Source organism: Borostomias antarcticus (genome assembly GCF_949987555.1).
Source record: "Borostomias antarcticus genome assembly, chromosome: 25".
NCBI lineage: Eukaryota > Metazoa > Chordata > Actinopteri > Stomiiformes > Stomiidae > Borostomias > Borostomias antarcticus.
This window is the reverse complement of record NC_140258.1, coordinates 3,401,396-3,411,299: the sequence shown is the minus strand read 5'-3', so window position 1 is coordinate 3,411,299 and position 9,904 is coordinate 3,401,396. Positions and strand designations below refer to the sequence as shown.

General features: G+C 43.6%; 1 pseudogene across 1 annotated transcript in view; it reads left to right on the top strand.

Moving 5' to 3' along the window:
- The first annotated feature begins 1,482 nt into the window (after positions 1–1,482).
- Positions 1,483–9,904, top strand: part of LOC311325902 (unconventional myosin-X-like) — a 45,881-nt pseudogene continuing 37,459 nt past the window's right edge. Inside the window, exon 1 of the transcript in view lies at positions 1,483–1,500. The product of the transcript in view is annotated as an unconventional myosin-X-like (transcript). The remainder of the gene's footprint in view (positions 1,501–9,904) is intronic.

Below are 9,904 nucleotides of genomic sequence, written 5' to 3'. Positions count from 1 at the left end.
GAAACGTGCTGTGCTGATAAAAAGAGGCTATCAACCTGTTAGACTGACTGAAATTATGTGATAACGTCCTAAACGTAAGCATTAGCAACCGTTAGCTCGTTAACATTTGCCGCGCTAGCTCGTTAGCATTAGCCGCGCTAGCATGACTTGTACAACTATTTACCTCTAACAATATTGTTGAGGCTTGAGGCCTACCAATGTTAAAGCTTGCTGCTAGCTGTTGTATGGTGTTTGAAGCGCACCAGCGGTGATGCAGCTTTTGGGTTGGTGTAATTTGCCTAGTGCTAGTTCAATCTAGAGTGAGCCAAAGTAAGTCTATGCAACATGTGTGTCATCGGCCATTAGACATGACAAGTGGTTAAAGGAGTAGTGACAATTTTATTTGAGTTAACAGATTACAGTTAAATAAGATACAAGGTGTTATATTAATTGTTCCTATGTTCATATAAAACAATGGTGCTGTGGTTATTTTGCATGGAAAGTATATATGTAAACAGTGTAGTGATGGTTTTTCTGGCTTTGTGGGTACAAGGCCAGGTCTTTTTCGTCTTCTTCTTCGTGTTCTTCCTTCGTCTTCTTCTTTGGAGTGTGTGATTCTACCAGAACCGATTCTTCAGCCCAGCTTGCTTCTGATGGAGAGAGGTGCCGTTGGTTCCTGGAGTGGCGAGCCAAAACCTTGAGCTGGATCGAGAGAAAAGGAGAGATGTTTGAATTATTCCTGTTTAACGAGTGGTAGGACAATCGTGCTCTTATTGCCCCACGTCGAATGAACAAGGAGTAACGACAGAGTGGTAGGACAATCGTGCTATTATTGCCCCACGTCGGATAAACAAGGAGTAACGACAGAGTGGTAGGACAATCGTGCTCTATTGCCCCACACACCTGAACACAAGGAATCCCTGGATCTGTTGCCTTATCGAGAACCAAAGCACAAGTTAACTGATTTTTGAAGTTGTATGGAAATATTATATTGTTGTTTACTACTGTGATTTGTAAGTATTGCTCTGCTTGCATTTACTGGGATATGCACTGGAATTAGATTCTGAGCTACAGTATTGTTTTGATGAGAGTAATATTTGAAACTATACACCTGAATCTTTTCTAGATTTATATTATTATATTTTCCTGTGAGATTACATGTTGATGCAGTGAGAGCAATACTACTGAGTTCCTCGGAGGAAACATGTTTTTTTGTTTTGTTGTCTGCTGCTTATTAATGAGTTCCATTAAAGGAACAGTTGGTACAAGTTTTTGTTGAAATTGAAGGTTGAATTGAATCATAATAATATTAAAACCAGATCACCTGTTAAGGTAGAGGCACTTTAAAATAGGATTTATAAAACTATAATAATTCAAAAATTAGGAACAAATAAAATTAATGAGTGCCTAAATAATAATAATAATAGGGAACTCAAATAACATTCAAATGTTAAATAGGAAGTAAAAGTAAACATTTATACTTACCTGACAGGTGATTGCTCCATGGTCGACTACTCCGTCGTAAACTGGGAAACCTGAATGAAAGAAAGAAATTGAGTTAAAAGGGAAAACATTTATTTTGATTATTGTAATATGTTAATGTCATGCTTGAAAAGAAAAGAGAAAGAAGATAACTGAGATACACGAAAATAAATGTTATATTGTTCATCTTTAAACGTACCTGACGAGTCTGTGTTGTGTTTCAGTGTGCTGCCTGATACCCATTTCTCCAGAGCGACTAGAACTTCTGAGACCCTGGCCCACACATTGAGTTTCCTAATCTGATCTTGGTTGTAGTGTTACAGTTGGTCTCTGGCTTATTCCTGTCCCAGCTTGATTACGGCGATACCATCGATAGATTTGCCTGTCCCACTGTTTTGGCCAAACTTGACCCACTCTACCATGCTGCACTGAGATATATCAAATGCACCCTATAGGACTCATAATTGCACACTGTATAGCCTAACTGGGTGGCCCTCACTTACTATGCGCAGGATGCAGCACTGGTTTATATTATTGTATAAGGCCATTTTAGGCAAGCTCCCTTGGTACATATGTTCTATATATAAAACTATAAGTTTTGTACCAGTTTGTGACTCTCACAACCTCAGATCCAGTGCCTGGATACGGTTCCAGGTACCTGCTGTGCGGACTGAGGCTGGGAAAGGAGCCTTTTTTTTTCTGGTCCTTGGTCTTGGAATGACCTTCAGTCAAGCCTCAAACTGATGGCACTTATTCCTTTAGCCAGCTTTAAACTGAAATGATCAGAAGTCCTTACCACCAGCTGCTCATGTAGTAATACACCTTCATTTCTTATTGTTCCCACGTGCTCTACGCCTTTTGTATATTTAGTTGTGTTGTTCTTTGTATTTTATATGTCCTTGTGTCTTTCAATGTGAAACTTTGCTGCCTTCTTGGCCAGGTAAGTACTGTAAAAGAGATTTTATCTCAATGCTTTTTATCTGGTTAAATAAAGGTTAAATAAAAAAAAAAAGGGAATAAGCCTGGGTTTTCCGTTCCAGGAAGACAGTCGAGAAAGCAGGGCAAGTTGTGTTCGGAATCACTCCCTATTCACTATATAGTGCACTATATAGGGTGTCAGCCATTTTGTTTGTAGTGTCCGAATTCTCCACGGAATTTTCGTTCCCTATATAGTCCACTATTTATTACCCACATTTCACCTTGATTTGCAGGGAACAGTGCATGTACCCTACATTTTCTCTGTTCGGAATCGCTCCCTTGTTCCCTCACTCCCTATTCCCTATATAGGGATCACCATGTAGTGAACTACCTAGGGAACGGAGAAAATGTAGGGTACATGCACTGTATAGTGCACTATATAGTGAATAGGGAGCGATTCCGAACACAACTCATGAGTCAACCGTTCCAGGAAGAGAGTTGACAGCGTTACCATGGTAACTCACTCTGGGAACCAAACCTGCTAGCAGGTTTACTCTTAAAACCCAGACTGTCTCCCCGTCTCTCTATTCTCTTAATACATCCGTGGTCTCTCCCTACCAGATGAGGAAGCGCATTACTTCGTGAAGTGCATGTTTCACCGAGCATGTATGGACAGATAATTTCACTGATATTAAGTAATTTCTCCTCAAATTCAGTGTTTATGTCTTGTATTTTAACTAATGTTTTTTGCAGTGTACCCATGAGAGTAGCTCTGTTCCTCCCATAGGGTCTCTGACCTAAAGTTCAGTAATATTCTGAAGTTATAGTGACCTAATTGTGCAAAAGGTCCTTTTTTTCTTTGATTTATCAATTGCCTCCAGGGAACTATATAAAGTTTCAAGGAGATTCCACAGAATCAAAAAGTTGGGGTGATTCAGACAACATAAAACCACTATGTTATTTGTGAGAAGATTTTTCGCAGGAACACAGATAACAGTTCAGTGAATTTGAAATGTGCTTAAGAACAGGTAAACTCAAGTGAACACAGCACCAAAAATTAAGTCTGTACAATTAAGAATTTATGTTTCCAAGTCATATTTTACAGTATAATATGTAGCTTTCACTTACTTTATTTTTTCTTGTCTTTTTGTAATTGGTATTTGTTGTCTGTTGCGTGTTTGTTTCCTGTACTGAAATGATGGACCTTGCTGTAACCTACCTTATAAGAAAAAACAACATGATCAGGAAGTGAATCACTAAGCTGTTAAATGGCAACTTCCTGTTGAGAGCTCACTTTGAACTGGCTGACTGACAGGAAACTGTCTTCCTTTACAATAATGGATCTGACAAAGACAAACTAGGTTATGTCTCAATAGTCTTGCTGCTTATCTCTTCTCCTTTTTTTTAGAACTGATATGGGAACAAAGGATCGATTCAAGCAACATTGATGTTGCCCACAAGGACCTTTCATCTCATATTCACCAGGACAGATGAAGTACAATGAAGGAGATGAGGAGGGGAAGCCACCATACACAATTGAGATGCAGCCCACGTTTAGGGACTTGACCTAGATCCCAACATAGAGTCCCCAAATCGAGCAGATGCATGTGTGAATTCTCCAAATGACCTAAGAGCCTTCTGAACAGGGCTGGACTGGGACAAAAAATCGGCCCTGGCATTTTTGGCCCAGACCGGCCCACCACAATCGGTCGGACACCACCCACCAGTACGAAATCCTTGCGGCCCCTTTAAATATGCAATACCACCGTACTATTTCCCCAAACCACTACAAAGATGAGTAAGTTCCGTGGACAAGTGTACCAGTGCAAATGGACGAGTGTACTCACTCACTCTTGACTCCCTGGTGGTCAGACGTGGCCGTGGAGTACACAATCTCCATACTCAAGTAAGTTACAGTAGAAGTACAAGAAATTGTCAAAGAAAAAGCTCTGATAGAAGTCAAAGTATAATTTCAATAATTTATTAAATTATTATTATTATTATTCAAATGTAAGTATAGAAATATATGTACAAAGTATACAAGTAACTCAAAATGTTGCCTGTGAACTCCACTGGGCTGAAAAGATCTCCTCAAACAAGGCAACCTTTAAAAGAGTGAGAGGGAGAGACAAAGAGAGAAAGGTGAGAATGATAATTGATGGAGTTAAATGATCACAGTACTGGTCCAGTATCTTCAATTGAGAACAATGTAGAGAGATAGTTGCATGTATTTGATACTTACTTAGTAATAAAGGCTGCATGGCCCTCTGGATACCCTCAACAATAATGGCATCTCCTGAGAGAGAGAGAGAGAGATAGAGAGAGAGAAAGAGAGATAGAGAGAGAGAGGGGGGGAGAGAGAGAGGGAGAGATGAGACATGATCAATGATAAGTCATACATGATTAAATGACAGATTCAGATGATCAGAGTTGCATGAATTGTATACTTACTTACTGGAAAAAGGCTGCATGGACCTCTGAATACCCTCATCAACAATGGCATCCTGAGTGAGAAAGAGGGAGGAAGAGAGATGAGACACGATAAGTGAGATAAACTATAGATTCAGATAGTAACAATATCTTCTAGAAAATGTAAGCAGTTGCATAGATTGTAAACTCACTACTTACATAAAAAGGATGCCTGTGAAGTCCACTCCAGTTAAAAGCAAAGTGCTTCTTTTCAAACAAATGAGGGCAACCTTTGATAGAGAGAGAGGGAGAAAAGGGGAGACAGAGAGAAAGGTGAGACTGAGACATTATAATTGATTGAGTTGATCACAGTACTGGTAATTACATGATCATAATACCTTTATCTTTACTGGAAAAGGCTGCATGACCCTCTGGATACCCTCAACAATAATATCCTGACAGAGAGAGAGGGGGGGGAGTGAGAGAGAGATGAGACATGATCAATGATCATTTTTAAATTATAAATGATTAAATGACAGATTCTAGAAAATATAAAAACATAGTTGCATGTATTGTATACTTACTTAGTGGAAAAGGCTGCATGGCCCTCTGAATACCCTCATCAACAATGGACAATGAACCACACAAGTTAGGGCCGGGCATCCTATGAGAGACAGGGGAGGGGGGGTAATAATGAGTCACATGATCACACTATCTTCAGTCTAAAAAGCTGCTACATTATTATGAATAATTTGATAATAATAACAACAATTTCATATCAACTTACTATGAGTTTCCTCAGTAGCTCACTCTTCTCTGACACTTTGTCAATGACAGTGTCTGTGTCCAAAGCAACAAGGACGTCTTTTTCAGTGGCCATCAACATGAAGGCTTCCAATTTGCTGGCAGACAGCTGCTCCTCAGTCTGCTTTTGATATATTTCAGTGTTGAGAATGACTTTTTTAACCTAGCCCCTTAGTAACAGTCCTGAAAGGAGCTAGGCTTACCAGTCAACTGGCTGGTAAATTATCCATTACCAATAGGTTTTTAGAAGCCAGCCATTGGCTAGTAAATGGCTAGGGTTAATTTTGGACCATGGCCACACACAGCTAACGTTAGCCTGCTCCTCTTTTTCTTCGAAGATATAACGTAAAGTAGCCCAGCAGCAGCAACACTGCTAGGCTAGGCCAGAATAGATAACGTTAGTAATAGCGCTAGTGCTAATTGCCAAGCTAACGTGCTAATGTTAGCACTACTAGTACTGACGTTATCTGGCTGGCCTAGACAAACAGTGTTAACGCTAGCTAGCTCAAACGTAGCTAGCTACGACCCGGTTTGCTTGGCAGGGAGGTGGGTAGCTGGATAATGCTAGCTAGCTGTACCTAGCTAATGCTAGCTGGCGCTAGCCAGCAGATAGCCGTCACCCATATTCATATTTAGCTATAGCTTTTTTAGCTTTCAGCTATATTTCCTTACCGTTTCAACTACACACTCCTCCTGCTCACTCTGTCCTTCCTCGGCCCTGTCATGTCTCTGTCCCTCCAGGGCCCTGTCATGTCTCTGTCCCTCCAGGGCCCTGTCATGTCTCTGTCCCTCCTCGGCCCTGTCATGTCTCTGTCCCTCCTCGGCCCTGTCATGTCTCTGTCCCTCCAGGGCCCTGTCATGTCTCTGTCCCTCCTCGGCCCTGTCATGTCTCTGTCCCTCCTCGGCCCTGTCATGTCTCTGTCCCTCCTCGGCCCTGTCATGTCTCTGTCCCTCCTCGGCCCTGTCATGTCTCTGTCCCTCCAGGGCCCTGTCATGTCTCTGTCCCTCCTCGGCCCTGTCATGTCTCTGTCCCTCCTCGGCCCTGTCATGTCTCTGTCCCTCCTCGGCCCTGTCATGTCTCTGTCCCTCCTCGGCCCTGTCATGTCTCTGTCCCTCCTCGGCCCTGTCATGTCTCTGTCCCTCCTCGGCCCTGTCATGTCTCTGTCCCTCCTCGGCCCTGTCATGTCTCTGTCCCTCCTCGGCCCTGTCATGTCTCTGTCCCTCCTCGGCCCTGTCATGTCTCTGTCCCTCCTCGGCCCTGTCATGTCTCTGTCCTTCCTCGGCCCTGTCATGTCTCTGTCCCTCCTCGGCCCTGTCATGTCTCTGTCCCTCCTCGGCCCTGTCATGTCTCTGTCCCTCCTCGGCCCTGTCATGTCTCTGTCCCTCCTCGGCCCTGTCATGTCTCTGTCCTTCCTCGGCCCTGTCATGTCTCTGTCCCTCCTCGGCCCTGTCATGTCTCTGTCCCTCCTCGGCTTCCCTGTCCTGCTCTCGGCCACTATGGCCACCAGCCACCTCTCCTTCAACTTCGTGTTCAACATGGTGTTCTGAGGCTGTAGACGTTGAAGCAGCCCCTGGCGCAAACATATCAGTAATTTTTTCACATGTTGCAGCATCCGCCTCAAGACTTTTAATCTTTTTAGCTCGTAATTTCTCTGCGCCCCCCTTGCGCTTTGGTTTACTATACTTGTCCTTATCCATCTTTCTCCATCCACTGACTTTTGGCTCTCTAACGGCCCACGCAAATGACACATGAAACTAACAGAGGGAGGGGTGGGGCCTACATATGATTGGGCCAGCCCAGTGTCAGTTTAGAAAATGGACCAATGGGCCGCTGTCCCTGCTCTATGGGCCGTTCGTTAGCCCCCAAATATTTTTTTTTTTTTGTAGATCGGCCCACAAGTAGGTCCGGCCCACCGGGCATTTGCCCGGTACACCACATGGCCAGTAATGGGACACATAGGGGATATGAAAAAACATGGTTGTGTTTTGTTCTAACTCGGGTAGGGGTACCTCAAAATCTGAGGGCCCCTCCTGCTAGACTATAATACCAGCTTTCATGTCTCAGGAGAGGAGAGGCAATGCCTTAACTTCACCCAACAGTGGCTGTACTCGTGACCTGGTAATCACAAGTACGTTAGCCCAACTCAGCTGTATTTATACCACACATATAGCAACGCAATTAGGGTCACGGTTGGTAGTATAATTGTCATTTTTACTGTATTAACTTGATTATCAACTAGACTATGATGTTCTATTCCTCATTTTCTTATAGGGACACTGGCGCAGGTAGACAATCACTTCAGTACAAGAAACACACACAGAAGCAACCAAGACGGTATACGACTAAAGACAAGAGAAAAAAAAAAGTAAGTGCAACTGATATAGCCTACTGTACAATAACATTTTATATGTTTTCACAGTCAATTTTGATTCTGTTAAATGTATACCTTCTCACAGGTTTGTTGGTATGTAAATGGTCAACGTGGGTTGGGGATGGGGGACACTTCCAAGTGCCACTGTACAGTATCTAGTTCTGAAGGTGTAACATACAGTAGACCTACAGGTCAATATTTCTTGTTTTCTAATAATCCATCATGAAATCATGCAGTAATCAATCAATGATCATGCTACCAAGGTTGTCACAAACATATTTACGAAATAGTCCTCTAAAATGTCTTTGACACTTGTTTTGAGCCTTTATTCAAAAGATGGTCAACTAAATTTCCTGATTCCTGCAGCTCAAAGAGCTGTCTTTGAACAAACAGGAAATGGCTTATTCCCTACACTCTGACTCCCTCTTGTGTCTGAAAAAGAGAGGTGTACATTTGTTGACAAGAAGATGCTCAGCCCTCTGCTTTAACAGAAACGAGATGGTGCTTGAGAGAGCACAGACCTCCGCCAATTAATTCATTTTGTGGCTCTGTGCATGCGCACGTGCGAGTAGTAATGTTTGGTATTGCTGCATTCATTAGGTCGATAGCTTTATATCCAAACTCCTTGTCTCTGTGACATTCCTACATCGAGATATGTCCATTTCACCCCCCCAGCATTGACAATGGATGGGGAGAATTTTTCACTCCTGAGCCACATCTGGCAAACTGCTGTGTGTGACAACCTACCAATATTAGAAACATAACGTCATACCTAACTGCAGTCTTAAAGAAACTTAACTTCAATTCAACATCAATTCAATAAAGAAACATAACTTCATACCTAACTGCAGTTTGAATTCATAAAGAAACATAACTTCATACCTAACTGCAGTCTTAATTCATAAAGAAACTTCACATCATACCTACTGTAAAAGCAGTCTTAATTCCTAAAGAATAAAAACCTTAATCCAGCAGCACAATTGTATGAGAAAGAGCAATTTTAGCTTTTCCCAGAGATATTGGTGATAAATGAATAGGATTGAATAATTTGTGACCAGCCATATAATTCTATATACAATATAGATGTAGTCTGATGGTCTGGTGTTCAAGAGCTCCCCCTAGAGGCAGATCCTACACACAGCATTTTTTATGTGGATTACTGTAATATACTATCATAAATACATATACTGTAGATATGGAAACAGTCATAAACTGCATGTGTCAATGTTGTTGACACAGTGATTACAGTTTTTTTGCTTCCCTCTGGAATATGTAGAGAGTTAGGAGGGTGAGGAGGGTGAGGCCGTGTGAGAGGTGAGGAGGGTGAGGCCGTGTGAGAGGTGAGGAGGGTGAGGAGGGTGAGGCCGTGTGAGAGGTGAGGAGGGTGAGGAGGGTGAGAGGTGAGGAGGGTGAGGCCGTGTGAGAGGTGAGGAGGGTGAGGAGGGTGAGGCCGTGTGAGAGGTGAGGAGGGTGAGGAGGGTGAGAGGTGAGGAGGGTGAGGAGGGTGAGGCCGTGTGAGGAGGGTGAGGCCGTGTGAGAGGTGAGGAGGGTGAGGCCGTGTGAGAGGTGAGGAGGGTGAGGCCATGTGAGAGGCCGTGTGAGAGGTGAGGAGGGTGAGGCCGTGTGAGAGGTGAGGAGGGTGAGGCCGTGTGAGAGGTGAGGAAGGTGAGGAGGGTGAGGCCGTGTGAGAGGTGAGGAGGGTGAGGCCGTGTGAGAGGTGAGGAAGGTGAGGAGGGTGAGGCCGTGTGAGAGGTGAGGAAGGTGAGGAGGGTGAGGCCGTGTGAGAGGTGAGGAAGGTGAGGAGGGTGAGGCCGTGTGAGAGGTGAGGAAGGTGAGGAGGGTGAGGCCGTGTGAGAGGTGAGGAAGGTGAGGAGGGTGAGGAGGGTGAGGCCGTGTGAGAGGTGAGGAGGGTGAGGCCGTGTGAGAGGTGAGGAGGGTGA